Source organism: Vombatus ursinus, unplaced genomic scaffold (genome assembly GCF_900497805.2).
Source record: "Vombatus ursinus unplaced genomic scaffold, bare-nosed wombat genome assembly UNPS02014863.1, whole genome shotgun sequence".
NCBI classification, from domain to species: Eukaryota; Metazoa; Chordata; class Mammalia; order Diprotodontia; family Vombatidae; genus Vombatus; species Vombatus ursinus.
This window is the reverse complement of record NW_020954641.1, coordinates 2,040,303-2,056,994: the sequence shown is the minus strand read 5'-3', so window position 1 is coordinate 2,056,994 and position 16,692 is coordinate 2,040,303. Positions and strand designations below refer to the sequence as shown.

Sequence of the window (16,692 nt, the reverse complement as noted above, 5' to 3'; positions counted from 1 at the left end):
GTCTGGCAGAAATTAGGCTTAGACCAACACTTTATATTATATTCCACAATACATTCTAAATAGATATGTGACCTTAGTATTAAAAATCACACTATAAAAATAGAAAATAAGCAGATTATATGCCTGTCAGAGCTGTAAGTAAAAGATATATTCTTAGCCAAATGAGAGATCAAGGCATTTACAAAAGATAAAATCGATAACTTTGATTACATGAAACTGAAAAGCTTCTGCACAAACAAAATTAATGCACCTAGGAGAAGAAGGAAAGTGGTAAAATGGGAAAAAAACACTTTTTATCAAATATCTCTAGAAGTTTGGTATCCAAGATATAGAAGCATTTAGATATATCTGTAAAACCGAAAAGCCATTCTCCAGTAGATAAGTAATCAAAGGATATGAACAAACAGTACTCAAAATAATTATAGACTATTAACAATCATAGGAATGAATGTTTTATATCACTAATAATAAAAGAAATGCAAATCAAAACAACCCTGAGGTTTCACCCCACACCCTACAAATTGACAAAGGTGACAACAGGTGGTAATAGTCAATGTAGGAGGGGTTTTGGAAAGATTCTCCCTCTAGTTCATTGTTGGTGGTATTATGAATCAGTACAACCATTTTGAAAAACAATTTGGATTTATTCAAGTAAAGTCACTAAAACATCCATACCCTTTGACTCATAGAATCCATTACTATACTTATTCTCCAAGTAGGTATGAGATAAGAAAGTCCCTATATGTAACAAAATATTTGTGCTGTTGTTTTTTTGTGATAGCAAAGAGAATTGCAAACAAAGAAAAAGCCAATCAATTAGGGAATGGCTAAACAAATTCTGGTACATAGATGTAAAGGAATATTACTGTGCAGTAAGAAATAATTAATATGATAAATCCAAAGGAGCATGGAAAGATATACATGATACGATGAAGAGTGAAGTAACCACATCCAAGAAAACAATATAGACAACTACTACCTCAATGGAAATTAAAAAAAAAACACTGAACAATAAAAAATGAATATTGAAAAGTTAAAAAGAACAATCATGGCTCCAAAAAAGAGATATGAGTGATATTCACCCACTCCACTCCTTTGCAGATGGGGGAAGTCCATGAGTATAGTCCATTGTAAATTATTTTCAGACTTTTTCAATTCATTAATCAGTTATTGTTGTTTTTTTCTTTTTTTTTTCTTTAAAAATATTATGTGTTGAATCTTCTTCTTCCATCCAATTTGACCCATGTCCATGTCCTGCTGCTTTCTGGGACCCTGCCCCATGTCACAATTTTTCGCTGCTGGCTCAGACAGTGAGTCCAAGTCCTCCCTATCTAGGGAGGAGCTGGCACTCAAGGCGGACAACTATGGCAAGCAGCCATTACTGCTGAGGAAAGCTAAGGAGGCCTCTAAGTGGGTTGTAATAAGTGCCAAGGACAAAAGATTTGAGGAGCTGACCAACCTTTTCCAGACCATCTGTAATGCCATGAAGATTTGGCATGTCACTAAATGTTTTGAGAAATTTGAGCTATTGGGAAAGGTATTTGGAAAAGCCAAGAGCTTTGTGGGCAAAGAGGGTGTTCCCCAATTCTACATTCGCATCCTGACTCATCTGGAGGACTATCTCAGTGACCTATGGAAGGACAGGGAGGGAAAGAATAAGTGACCAAGAACAATATAAAGTCTCTGAGCACCATATTTCAGAAGATACATAAATATAATCGGGATCAAACTCAGATCACCAACTATAAGCAGAACCCTGAGCAGTATGCAGATGAGGACACTGGGAAAAATGAGGACACAGAATGCTCTTCCTCTTCAGGTAAGGATGAGGATGGTCTTAGATAGTCTGAAGGCATCAGACTGAAGAAGTCTGAGGGGAAAGTCACAAGTTCCTCAAGAAGATGGAGGATAAAGATGAGGACTCCTAGGATTCAGTCAATGATGAAGATTGGAGTTCAGATTCTGCTTCCTCAGATTCTTATTCAGAAGAGAATAATGGGAAATATATGTTGTTAGCTTCCAAATTCCTTGAAAAAGAGAGCACCATAGACAAAAAGGCTGCAGACAAGAAGTGAAAGGAGAAAGCCAAGAAAAAGCATGACTTAAAAATCTAAGTTCCTAGATGGAGAAGAGGAGGAGGATAATGAAGGGGAGTGGTGATGAGAAAGGGTTCAAGGCAGGTACCACTCATAAAGTCTAGGATGTTTGCCAGGGGAATAGAGCTTACCCATGAAATTGTAGTAAAGAAGCTGAATGAGATCCTGCAAGCTCATGGCAAGAAAAGAACTGATCATGCAACCCAAATTGACCTGCTGTAACTGCTGGTTCAGATTTCAGCAGAAAATAATCTAGGATGAGGAGTGATTGTTAAGATCAAATTCAAAATCATTGCTTTTCTCTATGACTACAACCCCAACCTGGCCACATACATGAAGCTAGAGATATGGCAGAAATGCTTAGACTCCATCAATGAATTGATAAATATCTTATTTGCAAACCTCAACATCTTTGTCAGAGAGAACATCTTGGAAGAGAGAAAGAGCCTATCCAACTGTGAGCAGCCACTTCATGTTTGTGATTGTGTCCTAACTTTTGTGGAAATGATGGATGAATAGTTTACCAAGATCATGCAGAACACAGATCCTCATTCCCAAGATTATGTGGAGTATCTCAAGATAAGACCCATGCCTGTGCCATCATTGAGTGCCTTCAGCACTATCTGCAGGAAAAAGGAACAACTGAGGAGATCTGCTGTAGCTACTTTTGTCAGATGCTCCATACCTACTCTAAGTTTAACTATGAGGCCCAGCAGCAGCACCTTGCTCCCCCAAAAGGGTCCTCAAAGTCAGAACAAAATCAGGCTGAAAATGGGCAGGGTGAGTAGGATTCAGCTGTTCTGATGGAAAAGCTGTGCAAGTACTTATAAGCCAAGGATTGGACAGACAGAATTTGGACATGTACAAATCCTCAGCCACATCTACCATCGTGCCCTTCACTCTCAAGCCTGGTACCAGGCTCAAGACGTCATGCTCATGAGCCACATGCAGGACAACCTTCAACATGTAGACCCTCTTGTGCAGATCCTTTATTCCATGGTACAGTTGGGCATCTGTGCTTTTCGCCAGGGCCTCATCAAGGATGCACACAATGTCCTGGCAAATCAATCCAGTGGCCATTCTAGGGAACTGCTGAGACAGGGTCTATTGCTCAGCAGCCTGCAGAAGCAAAACCAGGAACAGAAGATGGAACTTTGACACCACATGCCTTCCGACTTTCTATTTGGTATCTGCTATGCTTCTAAAGATCCTCTACATGGCAGCCCATGACAGTGATGCTCAGAGGCACATGATCAGCAAACATTTCCACCACCAACTGCAAGTGGGTGAGCAGCAACCCTTGCTCCCCCTGAATCAATGGGGGAACATTTAGCAGCAGCTTCTAAAGCCATGAATATGGGTTAACTGAAAGACTTGCCACAGCATTATTATCAAGGAGAAGATGAATGGAAAAGTCTGGGATTTGTTCCCTGGGGCCGACAAAATTGAGACCATGCTAATTAGAAAGATCTAAGAAGAGTTATTGTGTACCTATCTTTTCATGTATACCAGTGCCTTGACTTTATTAACATGGAAACATTGTCTGATATGTTCCAGCTGGATCTGCCCTGGATCCTGCTGGATCCATAATCAGCAAAATGATTATCAATGAGGAGCTTATGGCCTCTCAGAACCAGCCAACACAGACAGTGGTGATGTACCACATTGAGCCCACAGCCCATCAAAACCTGGCCCTGCAGTTGGAAGTAAAGCTGAGCAGCTTGTATCAGGGTACCTATCAAGGTTATTTTAGAGAGGTTATTTAGAAAGATGGCTACAGAAAAAATAAGGGAGGCTATCCCATGCAACTCTTGAAATGTAACCTTTTTTCTAGGGTAATTAAAAGTCTGTATTATGTTGAAAAAAAATTCTGTGTTACATGGGATAGCTCTTGGGAGGGGGGCTATTGGGACAAATCTTGGTGATTCACAAAACAAAAGACATCTATATAAGTCTGTATAATATATATATATATATATATTTAAGATGTACAAAAGGGAATAAAATGAACTTCAGAGGGAAACACAAATAAGCAAAGAAGCTTTGAAAGTAGCAAGTATTTATATACTATTTTTTTAAAAAAGCAATCAGTACATAATAGAGATTTTTAGTTTCCTATATAATTCTCTTTTTCTATTCTACCTTGTATGAGGAAATGTTCTCTCTGTGTTCATTAAATTCAATATAAAAATGTTTTTAAAGATTAACTAGAGTAAATTCTAGGTGAAGTATACAAACCAAAGATAATGTGGCCTTTTTAGGCCTAGTACTCAAGACTGGATCTAGTTCATGTGAGTTTAGAGCTTAGAGTGACTTCGTACTATGGGCTACATACACACACACACACACACACACACACACATGTGAATTGTGGTACACTAGTTACTGAATTTAAATTGAAAATAACCTAAAGAGCAATGGGAAAGTACATGGTGGGCAGAAGCAGAATGCAATGTATTACAAGCAATTATGAAGGAGATACAGAATAAATGATATTATCAAAGTTGGTCGTGGGGCAAGAGTAAGGAATATGCATTGTACAGCCCATGTACTCCATTGATATCTTTATGACATCACAATAAAGCAAGAAGGGCCATAACCATGTTGGGTGAATCACTGCAGTGAGTTCTGTGACTTGGCGAAGTCCCCTACACTCTGTTGGCCTCAAGTTCCTCCATAAAATTAAGAAGATGGACCAGATGCTCCATTAATGTCCCTTTCAGCTCTAGATCTGTGAACCTATGAAATGGACACAAAGAGTATGGGAGATGCAGGCGTGGTCTAACTGTAATCTGTATCGCTGGACGGAATACTCATGTCAATGAGATTTCAGATCTGTTTGAGTATTTAAAGATATTGCAAAGTCTAAATATATTTTGAACTGACTAGTTATAATTTGTTTCTTTTTTGAGAGATTTCTGTTTCTATCCTTCGACCGTTTATCCACTGAAGATTGGGTTTCCATCTCATACATTTGTGTTAATTGCTTACAAATACTGGATGTTGAATATTTATTGGGCATATTTTCAGGAAATATTTTTCTCCAGTGTTTCTTTTTGGTTATTTTGGAGGTTGTTAAATAAAAGTCTATATTATATATAGTGAAATTCATTGGTTTTGCTTTTGATATGTTACTCTTTGATAATTTTTTTTATCCTTCCAAATGGGCATAACAATTTCTTCCAAATTTGGGTTTTTTTTTTAGATTTAGATCATTAATCATATTAGAATTTTGTAGTTTTTTGTAGTGTGATGTGTCTTTTCATTTCTCCCCTGTTGATAGCTAATTTTCCCAACACATTTTATTGAATAATGACTGCTTGCCTCAAAGTTTTATAAAATTAGGTTTAACTAATTTTTAAACGGCAATTGTGAAACATTTATTATCTTTAAAAAGCAGCAGAAAGGGAATTGGATATAAATTGAAAAGCTGACTGATGAAAAAAGTTGTCACTACCCTTCCTTGTTGTGTTTTAGTGAATTGGGTTTTTTAAGATAACATTTTATTTTCTCCTAATTACATGTAAAAACAATTTATAACATTCATTTTCTTCTAAGATATGAGTTCCAAATTTTATCCCTTCCTCCCTCCCCTCATCTCCTGAGACAGTAAGCAATCTGATATAGGTTATACATGTGCAATCATGTAAAACATTTCCACATTAGTCATTTTATGGAAGAAAACTCAAAAAAGAAAGAGAAAGAAAGGGAGGAAGGAAGGAAGAAAGAAAGAAAGAGAAAAATAGTATGCTTTGGTCTGTATTCATATACCATCAGTCTTTCCAGATAGCATTTTTCATCATGAGTCCTTTGGGATTATCTTGAATCATTGTATTGATGAGAATGTCGAAGTCATTCACAGTTGTTCATGGTACAGTATTGCTGCTATTGTGTACAATGTTCTTCTGTTCTGTTCACTTCACTCTGTATCAGTTCATGTAAGTCCAAGTTTTTCTGAAATCATCCTGCTCATCATTTCTTATAGCATAATAATATTCTGATAAACTCATATACCACAACTCATTCAGTCATTCACCAATTGATGGGCATTCCCTCAATTTCCAATTCTTAGCCACCACCAAAAGAGCTCCTATAAATATTTTTGTATAAATAGGTTCTTCCCCTCCCCCCTCTTTTAATCTCTTTGAGATACAGACCTAGTAGTGGTATTGCTGGGTCAAAGGATATGCACCATTTTATAGTTCTCCAGAATGACTGGACCAGTTTATAACTTCACCAACAATACATTAGTGTCCAGTTTTCCCACATCCCCTCCAACATCGATCATTTTCCTTTTCTGTCATGTTAGCCAATCTGATAGGTGTGAGGTAGTATCTTAGAGTTGTTTTAATTTGCATTTCTCTAATCAATAGTGACTTGGAACATTTTTTCATATATTTCATTTTTCTATAGTCAATAGATAGCTTTGATTTCTTTGTCTGAAAAGTGCCCGCTCATATCTTTTGAACATTTATCAATTGTGGAATGACTTGTAGCCTTATAAATTTGACTCAGTTCTCTACATATTTGAGAAATGAGGTCTTTATCAGAGAAATTTGCTGTAAATTTTTCCACAAGTTTTCTGTTTTCCTTCTAATTTTTGGTTACATTGGTTTTATTTGTGTAAAACCTTTTAAATTTTATATAATCAAAACGATCATTTTACATTTTATGATGCTCTCTATATCCTAAATTCTTCCTTTATTCATAGATCTGACAGAATACTAAACTTTTGAACTGAGAACACTTGGTTCTATTTTTAGATCTCTACTCTTCTGTGTTTTCTACTTTTTATATACTACTATCTAAATTTAAAACTCTTCACTTTAGAGTTTATTTTGAAATCTTGCACAAATTTCCCTTCATTTTTTTCTGAGATCTCATTAATATTCTTGCCTATTTGTTTTTCCATATACATTTTTCATTCTTTTAATTAAACCAATATTCTCCCTGAAACAAAGAACACTGTGGCAGAAGAAAAGCCTGAATTTAGAGTTACAGGATCTAGGTTCAAATACTGCTTCTTTCACTTACCATTTGGGAGTGGGGCAGGGCTTAGGTAAGTCACCTAACTTCTCAGAACCCTAGTTTCCTCATCTATAAAAACAGGGGGTTGGACTAGATGGCCTTTAAGTTCCCTCATAGCTCTAAATGTGTGATTGTATGAAAGATCCAGTTTTTCAACATTAAGATTCATCTAGTGATGTGTTGTTTTGAGTCAGTCTCTTTGGAGAAACCAAAATGTTAAAAGAAAGTATTAGAAATAGAATTAGGTCAAGATTCAGAACTCTCATTGAAGAATTTTTTTTAAAATTCACAAAAAGCATGGGAGAAAACAGAGCACACAATGGAGAATCTCTGCGAAGATGTAGAAGTTCTGAAGGAGACAATAAAAGATTTATAACACAAAAAATGGTTTCATCAGAATATGTTTTGACATTAGACAATCAAAAGGCAACAACTGCTAAAGAATATATTCAGTCTTTACAAGCCAAAGTGACTTGACCATGAAGACATGAAACACAGACAAATAACACAACAGGTTATCCAGAAAAATGTGACACAAGAAAAAACATGAATGTAAATGAAAATAATGCAACTAAATTACCCAGAACTTTTATTTATTTATTTAAATGGTATTTTATTTTTCCTATTACATGTAAAGAAAGTTTTCAACATTCATTTTTATAAGATTTTGAATTCCAAATTTTTCTCCCCAAGACGGCAAGCAATCTGATATGGGTTACACATGTACAATCATGTTAAACATATTTCCACATTAGCCATGTTGTGAAAGAAGAAACAGAACAAAAAGAAAAAAACATGGAAAAAAACAAAGAAAGTGAAAATAATATGCTTTGATCTGCATTCAGACTCTATCAGTTCTTTCTCTGGATGCGGATAGCATTTTTCATCTTGAGTCTTTTGGAATTGTCTTGGATTATTGTATTGCTGAGAACTATGTCTATCATAGTTGATCATTGCACAATGTTGCTGTTATTGTGTATAATGTTCTCCTGGTTCTGCTTACTTCATTCAGCATCAATTCATATAAATCTTTTCAGGTTTCTGAAGTCTGTTTGCTCATCATTTCTTATAGCACAAGAGTATTCCATTACATTCATATACCACAACTCATTAAGCCATTCCCCAGTTGATGGATATCCCCTCAATTTCCAATTCTTTGCTACCACAGAAAGAGCTGCTATAAATATTTTTGTACATGTAGGTCCTTTTCTGGTTTTTTTTTTAATGATTTCTTTGGAATACAGACCTAGTAGTTGTATTGCTGGATCAAAGGGTATGCACAATTTGATTGCCCTTTGGGCATAGTTCCAAATCATTCCCCAGAATAGTTGGATCAGTTCACAACTCCACCAACAATGCATTAGTGTCCCAATTTTCCCACATTTTCTCCAACATTTATCATTTTTGTTTTCTGTCATATTAGTAGGTATGATATGGTACCTCAGAGTTGTTTTAATTTGCATTTTTCTGATCAAGAGTAATTTAGAGCATTTTTTCATGTGACTATACATAACTTTAATTTCTTCATCTCAAAATTGCCTGTTCATATCCTTTGATCATTTATCAATTGAGGAATGACTTGTAGTCTTATAAATTTGACTCAGTTCTCTATATGTTTGAGAAATGAGGCCTTTATCAGAAATACTGGCTGTAAAATTTGTTTTCCAGCTTTCTGTTTTTCTTTTAATCTTGGTTGCATTGTTATTGTTGTTGTTGTTGTTGGTGGTGGTATGTGTGTGTGTGTGTGTATGTTGCTTCCACAACATGGACAAGAGATCCACCACTGAGGATCACAACACTGCTCTAGACACGCTACACCAAAACAACATCACCCAAGTATCTATTTATGAAGTGGACAAGGAAGACTGCTGCAAATTTTGTGCCACTGGAATTGATGGAGCAATGACAATTTGGGATTTCAAGACTTTAGAGCCTTCAATCCAGGGGTTACAAATCATGTGAAGCTGTATTTCCATTCTTTAGCATGACAGACACTTGACAGAATACAGCTCCAGCATTGCGTGAAGATGGGAAAGACCCTACCACAAGTCAAAACTGAGAAAATATCCCTTGCAGATGTTTTGTTTTTGTTTTTTTGAACATAATTGATGAATATATTGGTTTAAAAAAATCAGCAGTGATGTCTTTTTGATTAGCTATTTGATTAGCTATTTGATTAGCTATTCTTGACCAAAGCTGGTCTTGGAAAAGGGCAAGATTTTCTCCCTGAGTAATTTCCTTAATTTTTTGAAAAATTTATTTGCTTTCAAAATGCCATTCTTAGGCCTTCTAACAGGCAAATTACCATATAATCTCTCTTTCCCCTGTCCTCACTCTTTTGATAATCCCATCCCAGGCCACTAGTGCGAACATCAGCTGTTCCTGGGGGGGTATTTTGTGGGGTCATTGCTAGCCAAACAATCCCCATATTTTTGGGTTTGTTCCCAGATTCTCCTCTTCTCTCTCAGGTGGAGAAGAGGATATGCAAGTCACGCCAAGAAAGCTCGAATTGTAAGGGTGCATCCCTAAAGCCCTCAGTAAACTTAGTGGAATCTTCAGAATATCACCCCAGTTTCTCTTTAACCTGAGTGAATTCTGATATAGAGAATGAAACATACACTCTAAATGTCCTGCTGGGCAAGGCAGCTACTTCCCTTAGAGGAAAAAGCCCTGAAAGTGCTATGGGAACAGGGATGTGGGAGGGAGATATGAAAACCCACTTCTTGTGAGCAAGGAGCTAGGAAGTGCTGGCTGAACTGGATTGGACTGCAAAGCCAGGGGATTTGGCTGGCAAGGGGAAAGATCAGCTAGCACCTGAGGAGGGGGTGGGATCAGAAGAGGAGATACCATAGAGACTGCCTTGGAGGGGGGGGTCAGGGGAGGAGGTGCAATGTAGGAGATGTTGAAGATGAATGAGGCAGGAAATGGGGCAGGGGTAAAGGAGAAGGGAAGGAAAACCAAAGGAAAAAGGAGGAGATGGCCAAGGATGGGGCATGGGAAACGAGGGGGGCCAGCAGAGAATGAGAAGCAGCAGGAGTGTCTGGGGGAGAATAGGGTGGGGATAGGAGCTGGGGAGGTGGTAGAAAGAGAGGGGGGGCCAAAAGAAGAGGGTCATCCAAAAGGTCCAGTTGACCCCCATTCCCCCTTTGTGGGGCAGCTGTAGGATAAAAGCAGTGAAAGCAAGGGACTAAATTGGGGGAAGTAGAGCTAGGTCTTTTCCCTGAATAGAAAAGGAAAGATTTCCATTCCACTAGAGCATATTACCATGGAGGTGGGTATGCATATGTCTGTGGTAAGAGACAGCAGCCTTATAATGGGGGTGAAGAATAGATTTGTGCATTAAGAGACAACCTTCTTCTAGAAAGGGTTTAACTTCACGAGACTGCATTCCACCCCAGGAGAGGGGATATGTGAATTTCAAGGATTATCAGCACCCAGGATGGTGGTAAGGAGAAAGAATCGTTTGTTAGATAACTTGACCTTACGAGTACTAAGTGTCCATAGTGAGGGCAAATCCTAGATCCAAGCCTTATGACTTGAAAAGAGTGACTCTCACATAATATTGCTTCCAACATTTTGCCCCCAACATGAATTGACATTTCTAAGCTTGAGGCATAGAAGAAAATTAAAAAGGATGGGGGGAACAAAGCATATAAGATATACAATGTAATAACATTGTAATATGATAGAAGGGAGAATTCAAATTTCATCTTCCAGCAATCCTTATAGGAGACACCATAATAATTAAAAATAAAAATCAACAAGCATTTATTAAGCACCTACTATGAATAATAGGCATTATATAAAAAGACAAAAATGCCCTGCCCTCCAAGAGTCTAGCTTCTACCTGAGAAAACAACATGCATCCAAATAAACGTAAGGCATGGTTCCTTTCAGGTACCATCCTTTTGTATGGATCCATTTACTATCAAGTGAACCATTAAAAGGATTTTTTTTTATCTAAAGAGTTAAATCTCCTAGTAAAGAATGTACTGCTACTTTCCTAGATGAACACTTTGATGCCTTTGATGCCTTAGAAGGCCTAGGAAAATAGCCTTAGTTTAATAAAATTACTAAAAAAAAAGTAAATAATAAAAGAATTCTCAGGTGGGAAAAATATTTTGGAATAGAAAATGAACTGTGACATAAATAAATACAAAAATTTAAATTACCTTTTAAAGGATATAGGGTGATGTCTCTCTTATACGTGAACAGTGATGATTTAAAGAGAGCAGAGAAAGGGCTTTTATTTATTAAATCTGATAATATGGGAGTATGACAAAGCATAGTTTTATGGACACTAAATATGATGGAGGCCTCAGCTCATTTCGTATAACTATTTTAAAACAGTGTAAAACTGAAAAAATTGTAAAAATTGTTTAACTGCCTGGAGACTGAGGGATGATTAAATAAAGACTGTTGATTTCATAAGCTAGATTTGGTGAGTTGTTAACAAATAAATGAAAGATAAGTCTATGAGTAACAGGGGACAGTCACTTTGCAAGTATTAAGCACTATGTGCCAAGCGGCAGCTAGGTGACTAAGTGGATAAGGCAGCTAAGTGGATAGAGTGCCAGGCATGAAGTCATGAAGACTCATCTTCCTGAGTTCAAATCTGACCTCAGACACTTTCTAGTTGTATGACCCTGGGCAAGTCACCTACCCCGTTTGGCACAGTTCCTCATCTGTTAAAAAAAAGAAAAAGCTGGAGAAGAAAATGGCAAAGTGTTCCAGTATCTTTGCCAAGAAAACTCCAAATTGGGTAACAAAAAGTTGGACACAGCTCAAACAACTGAACTGCAACAATAATAATGTACCAAGTGCTGTATTTTTAAATACTGGGGATATAAAGAAAGGCAAAAACACAGACCTTATCCTCAAGGAGCTCACACTGTAATGAGAGAGATACTCAAATAACTATGTACAAGATAAACAGTGTCAGCACAAGGAAATCGCGGAAGGGAGGGGTTGGAAGGAAGGGTTACTGCTTAAAGGCATCCTGAAAAAGATGGGGAGAGACTCAGATATTAGAGATACACACTTAAATGAGCCCCAAAGGACCAACTGTGTAGGACTTACTCCTCGTTGGCTGAGATCAAGGCCTCTAGCCTGCTTGAGGGGGGCAGAGTAGAGTTGGTAAAAGAAAGAGAAAGGATAGATTTGAGTCTCTTTAGGTTCTTCAGCTTCCAACTTTGAAAAAGAAGATGGATGATGCCAATCCTATTTCAGTTTGCTAAAGGGAGAAAAAAAGCCTTTGGAAAGAAACCAATATGAGAGGAGTTGCCAATCTCCATCATATCCTTATGCCCAGCTTGCTACATTAGAGACTTTGAAGAATTTCCCTCTCTCATGGTTGAGCTGAAGTACCTCACTCCCAATGGCAGAACTCCTGCACTCTGTTTTGCCTGGTGTATATTTTCTTATGAATATTTTCTCTGATTTCTTTTTTGCTATTGACTTGAATATATGGGTTTCTTTGCAATTTGTTCTGTGTATTCATTGTGAAATTGATATTTGGTGGAAAAGAAGTCAAGTCCTGGAAATAAAGTTTGGGTTCTCCTTTCCCCATCAAAAAGCAAGGGTTTGGCTTGAACCTTAAAATTACATCTCCTAGATTAACAATACTTAAGGAATCAGGTATGTGTGTATATGTATACACACATGCATATACACACATACATATATAATATATACATATATAATATGTAGAATATGTATATGTAATATATTCACAATATACATATACTATGTAAACATATATGTATGCTATATATATACTATATATGCAAATATGTTTGTGTATATATATGCACATACATATATGTATATATGTATATGTGTGTATGTGTGTGTGTGTGTGTGTGTGTGTGTGTGTATATATATATGTATATATATGTATGTATATAAATACTAGCCCTGTAACCCTTCTCTCCAAGGAGACTAGAATGGCCAGGGTTCTGGCCCCAGTGCCATGCTTTCCCTCTTGGTGGGAATTAGTCTCCCTTGGAGAATGGTGGGGGAAGGAGTTACTAGAGATGAATCTATTCTGGCCTATCTGCAAGCCATACATGACACCCTATGCCATATATGGGGGACAGCCTTTACTACAGGCTGAGGAGTTGTGGGGCAGATATTAAAGAACCTGGCAGAAGAGGAAACATTTAGCAGCAAAAGAAAAGCAGGTTTGTAAGGGATATTTGAAGAAACCAGCAGCAGAACAGTCAACTGACAATAAGGCTTCTGTTGCTTGTTCCTAATTAGCTAAATAGACTGGACTTCCAACTCTTGCCCTTCAGAACTTCCAAATGGTTACAGCAGTTTAAGACTCTCAGAAGCACCTATTGCTCTATATTGCATCCCTCTAGTATGCAAGGGACGAGCAAAAGGGGGGAAGACAAACTCTGTGACTATTTTGTTGTATAGGAATAGATGTTAAAAATCTAATTGAATGGTGCAGAATTCTGGTGATTGAAGTGTTCTCTAAGTTAGTTTGCTTTGCTCAGAGTCAGCTTGAACTGTTTTGCTAATAAGCTCAATGCTGTTCAAATGATATACTGATTGGTGTCCTAGTTGGGCTGCAATGTACTAGCCGGAAAAATAGCCAGCTTTATATTCCTCTGATTTGAACGGAACTATGGACAATTTAATAATGAATACTTTTCTAATGCCCTTTTAAGGGTGATGAAGGTTGAAAGAGTTTGTAAATGCTACATTAGTTAAAAATAAAAGAAAACAGTTATTTGGCCACTAGAAAGCAGTACCAGCAGACAAACAGCACAGAAATGGCTTCTTATGGTTCATGTGCTCCTGAATGAACCAATGACATCAAAGCCTGCAATCCAAAGTTATGAGTTATATTAAGTACATGGGTTTTGCTGCCTTATAAGCTTCTCTGTCAGGTCTCAGTGGCTACTAAATATGTGCCCACTCTCCTCTACAGATAGTACATTGGCAGGAGAGTGTGCCTCTGGTTTATGTGTAAATTGTAATGTATTTATTATGCCTGAATTTGCTTTAATGTCAGTGCATGTGATATTATTACTTCTTTTGCCCCATTTCTTTCTCTTTTTTTAGGTGCTTAGTAAATGTTTATTTATTGTCTGACTGATCTATTGGTCTTGTGTCATTAGATTTGTTTCTACAAATGTTTTTTCACTTTGCTTCTTTTTTGTCTCATTTCTAAGTCAATGGTTATGTTTAAGATCTAAGTGTCATGATTATAAATGGCTGATTTAAGTAAATGGAAGGGCCTCAGTGATAGGAGTTAGAAGAATGAATAGAGTCTATTCCCCTTCAACATGGGGGCCTGAGAGAATGTAGCTGTATCCTGGTGTTCCTTTATAAAAAACTTAGATCTGCCAATGTGAGAGTAGTTTGGATCAAGCAAAGGTGGCCTAGTGGTGGGAATGGTGTGAAGGTCTGCTCTGTGGCTGTAAATATAAATGCTTCCACTCCCAGATTGATTCTTTTGTGAAGGCATACTGGGCCATCTTTTGCCTCAGTTCTTACCTAGCCTTTAATTACTGAATGGGTGTTGACTCAGACAAACTGAGACCTGGGAAAGACTCTAGCTTCAAAAGGCCAAGATCTCCCATTGTATCGTAGGCCATCACCAGTCATCCTGACCAGTGTCTTGCCACTGGACTCCAGTGACTCTGGAGGAAAGAGTAAGGCTGATGACTTTGCACAGCTCTGCCTCAATTAAATCAATTCACTTGCAAGTCAAGACATCACCCTCCTGATGTCATTGGTCTTCTTTGAGAAGGAAGGATGAACAACAACAGTTAGCTGGGGTGCTACGTGTCTGTCTCTGGCCTACCCATTCCTGCCTCCCTCCCTCCCCTACTTCCACAGGAAATTCACATTACATAAAATCATTTTAAGTCTGCAGAATGGCCCACTTACAAAGAGAGAACATTCAGTATCTTAAACATATACAATACTGAGTGGAAGCTACTTTGAGATTTTCCTCTCTGAATTCTACATCTATGAAGGTGTCTAGTCTGGGAAGTTTGTTTAGGTGAAAAATCCTCCATTTGGAGAAATAACTTAGCTGCTCAGAAGTCTTCCCCTTGACCACTCTCACTTCCCAGGGTTCTATCCTCTCAACAAGCCCTACTTGTTAAAAGGAATTGTAATAGAAACTTATTATCCAGAGCCTGCACTTGTTTGACCTCTTTGCTGATTCAAATTAAGGGTGATGACCTACTTTCTGCTAGGACAGAGGATTATATCAATATAAAAATTCAACAGACAGCGAGGAGGAAGACTCTCTCTTACTCTCTAAGGAATCAATGATTACGGTTTAAAAAAAATTGTGAAGGCATTTAAGAAAAAAATTGTTTGCAATGGTACTATGATTGAGCATCCAGAATATGGAGCTTTCCAGCTAGAGAGTGAAAAACACATGCCAGTTTCTTTTCAAGATTGACCTGTCTATAGATGATCAGCTGAAAATTAATGGGTTTTAAGTACCTGTGGCTCACTGAAGCTTAAGTCAAGATTTCCTGTAATAAGTGGAAAATTTCCCCCTTTTCCATGTAACAAGTTTAAAAAAATTGTATAATGTAACAATTTGACACCTCCCTTTTAATTAATGAGTTGATTCCTATAATAAACTTAAAAGAGGTGAAAAAAAAGTACAAAGTAGATACAAAATCATTTCAAAAGAAGGCCCTAGAAGCTAGAAGGATCAGGAAAGGCCTCATGTAAGAGAAGGAACTTTATCTGAGCTTTGAAGGAAGGTAGGGATCCTAAGAAGTGGAGATATGGAAGAAGACCATTCCAGGTATAGTGGAAAGGCGTAAGAATGGGAGGTGGAATGTTGTCTGTGGGGAACTGCAAGAAGACCAGTTGGGCTCGATTGGTGTTACTCAACAGAGATTGATTTAAATTACCTCTGAGAAGGTATTCCCTTTTCTGATTCATTCTCTGCCGAAGATGCCAAATTCATATTAGAGAAAGAGATTTGACTGTGTCACCCCACTATTCAAAAATCCACAATGGCTCTCTAGTGCCTGTGCGATAAAATAAATCTCAGACTTCCACTGTCTAGCTGACTCCTGCTACTTAAAACCTCTAGCTTCCTTCAAAGTATGGTGCAGGTGGCAACCCTTACATGAGGCCTTTCCAGAGTTCACTTCTACCCTCTGCTGTTAGCATATTCTCTCTTAAAATTGCTTTGTAGATACTTTGTATTTATTTACTTGTGTACATGTTGTATCCCCTAGGAGACTATAAGCTCCTTGAGGGAAAAGGCTCTTTTATTTTTGTTTTTGTATGCCCAATGCCTAGCACAGTACTTTATATTAGTAGGTGCTTAATAAATGTTTATTGAATTAAATTGAATTTCCATTGAGGAAGTACTCACAGTGATGAAATTATACATACTTAAAGTGTTGTTTTGTCATTTCAGTCATGTCTGACTCTGTGACCCCATTTGGGGTTTTCTTGGCAAAGAGACTGGAATGGTTTGCCATTTCCTTCTCCAACTCATTTTACAAATGAGGAAACTGAGGTAAATAGGGTTAAGTGACTTTCCCAGGGTCACACAGATAATAAGTGTCTA

The 16,692-nt window shown here is 37.4% G+C and overlaps 2 pseudogenes; both read left to right on the top strand.

The window, feature by feature from the left end:
- Positions 1 to 1,279: 1,279 nt before the first annotated feature.
- LOC114027580 lies at positions 1,280 to 9,653 on the top strand (annotated as a pseudogene).
- Positions 9,654 to 10,110: 457 nt separating this feature from the next.
- On the top strand, positions 10,111 to 15,595 carry LOC114027578 (annotated as a pseudogene).
- Positions 15,596 to 16,692: the final 1,097 nt, after the last annotated feature.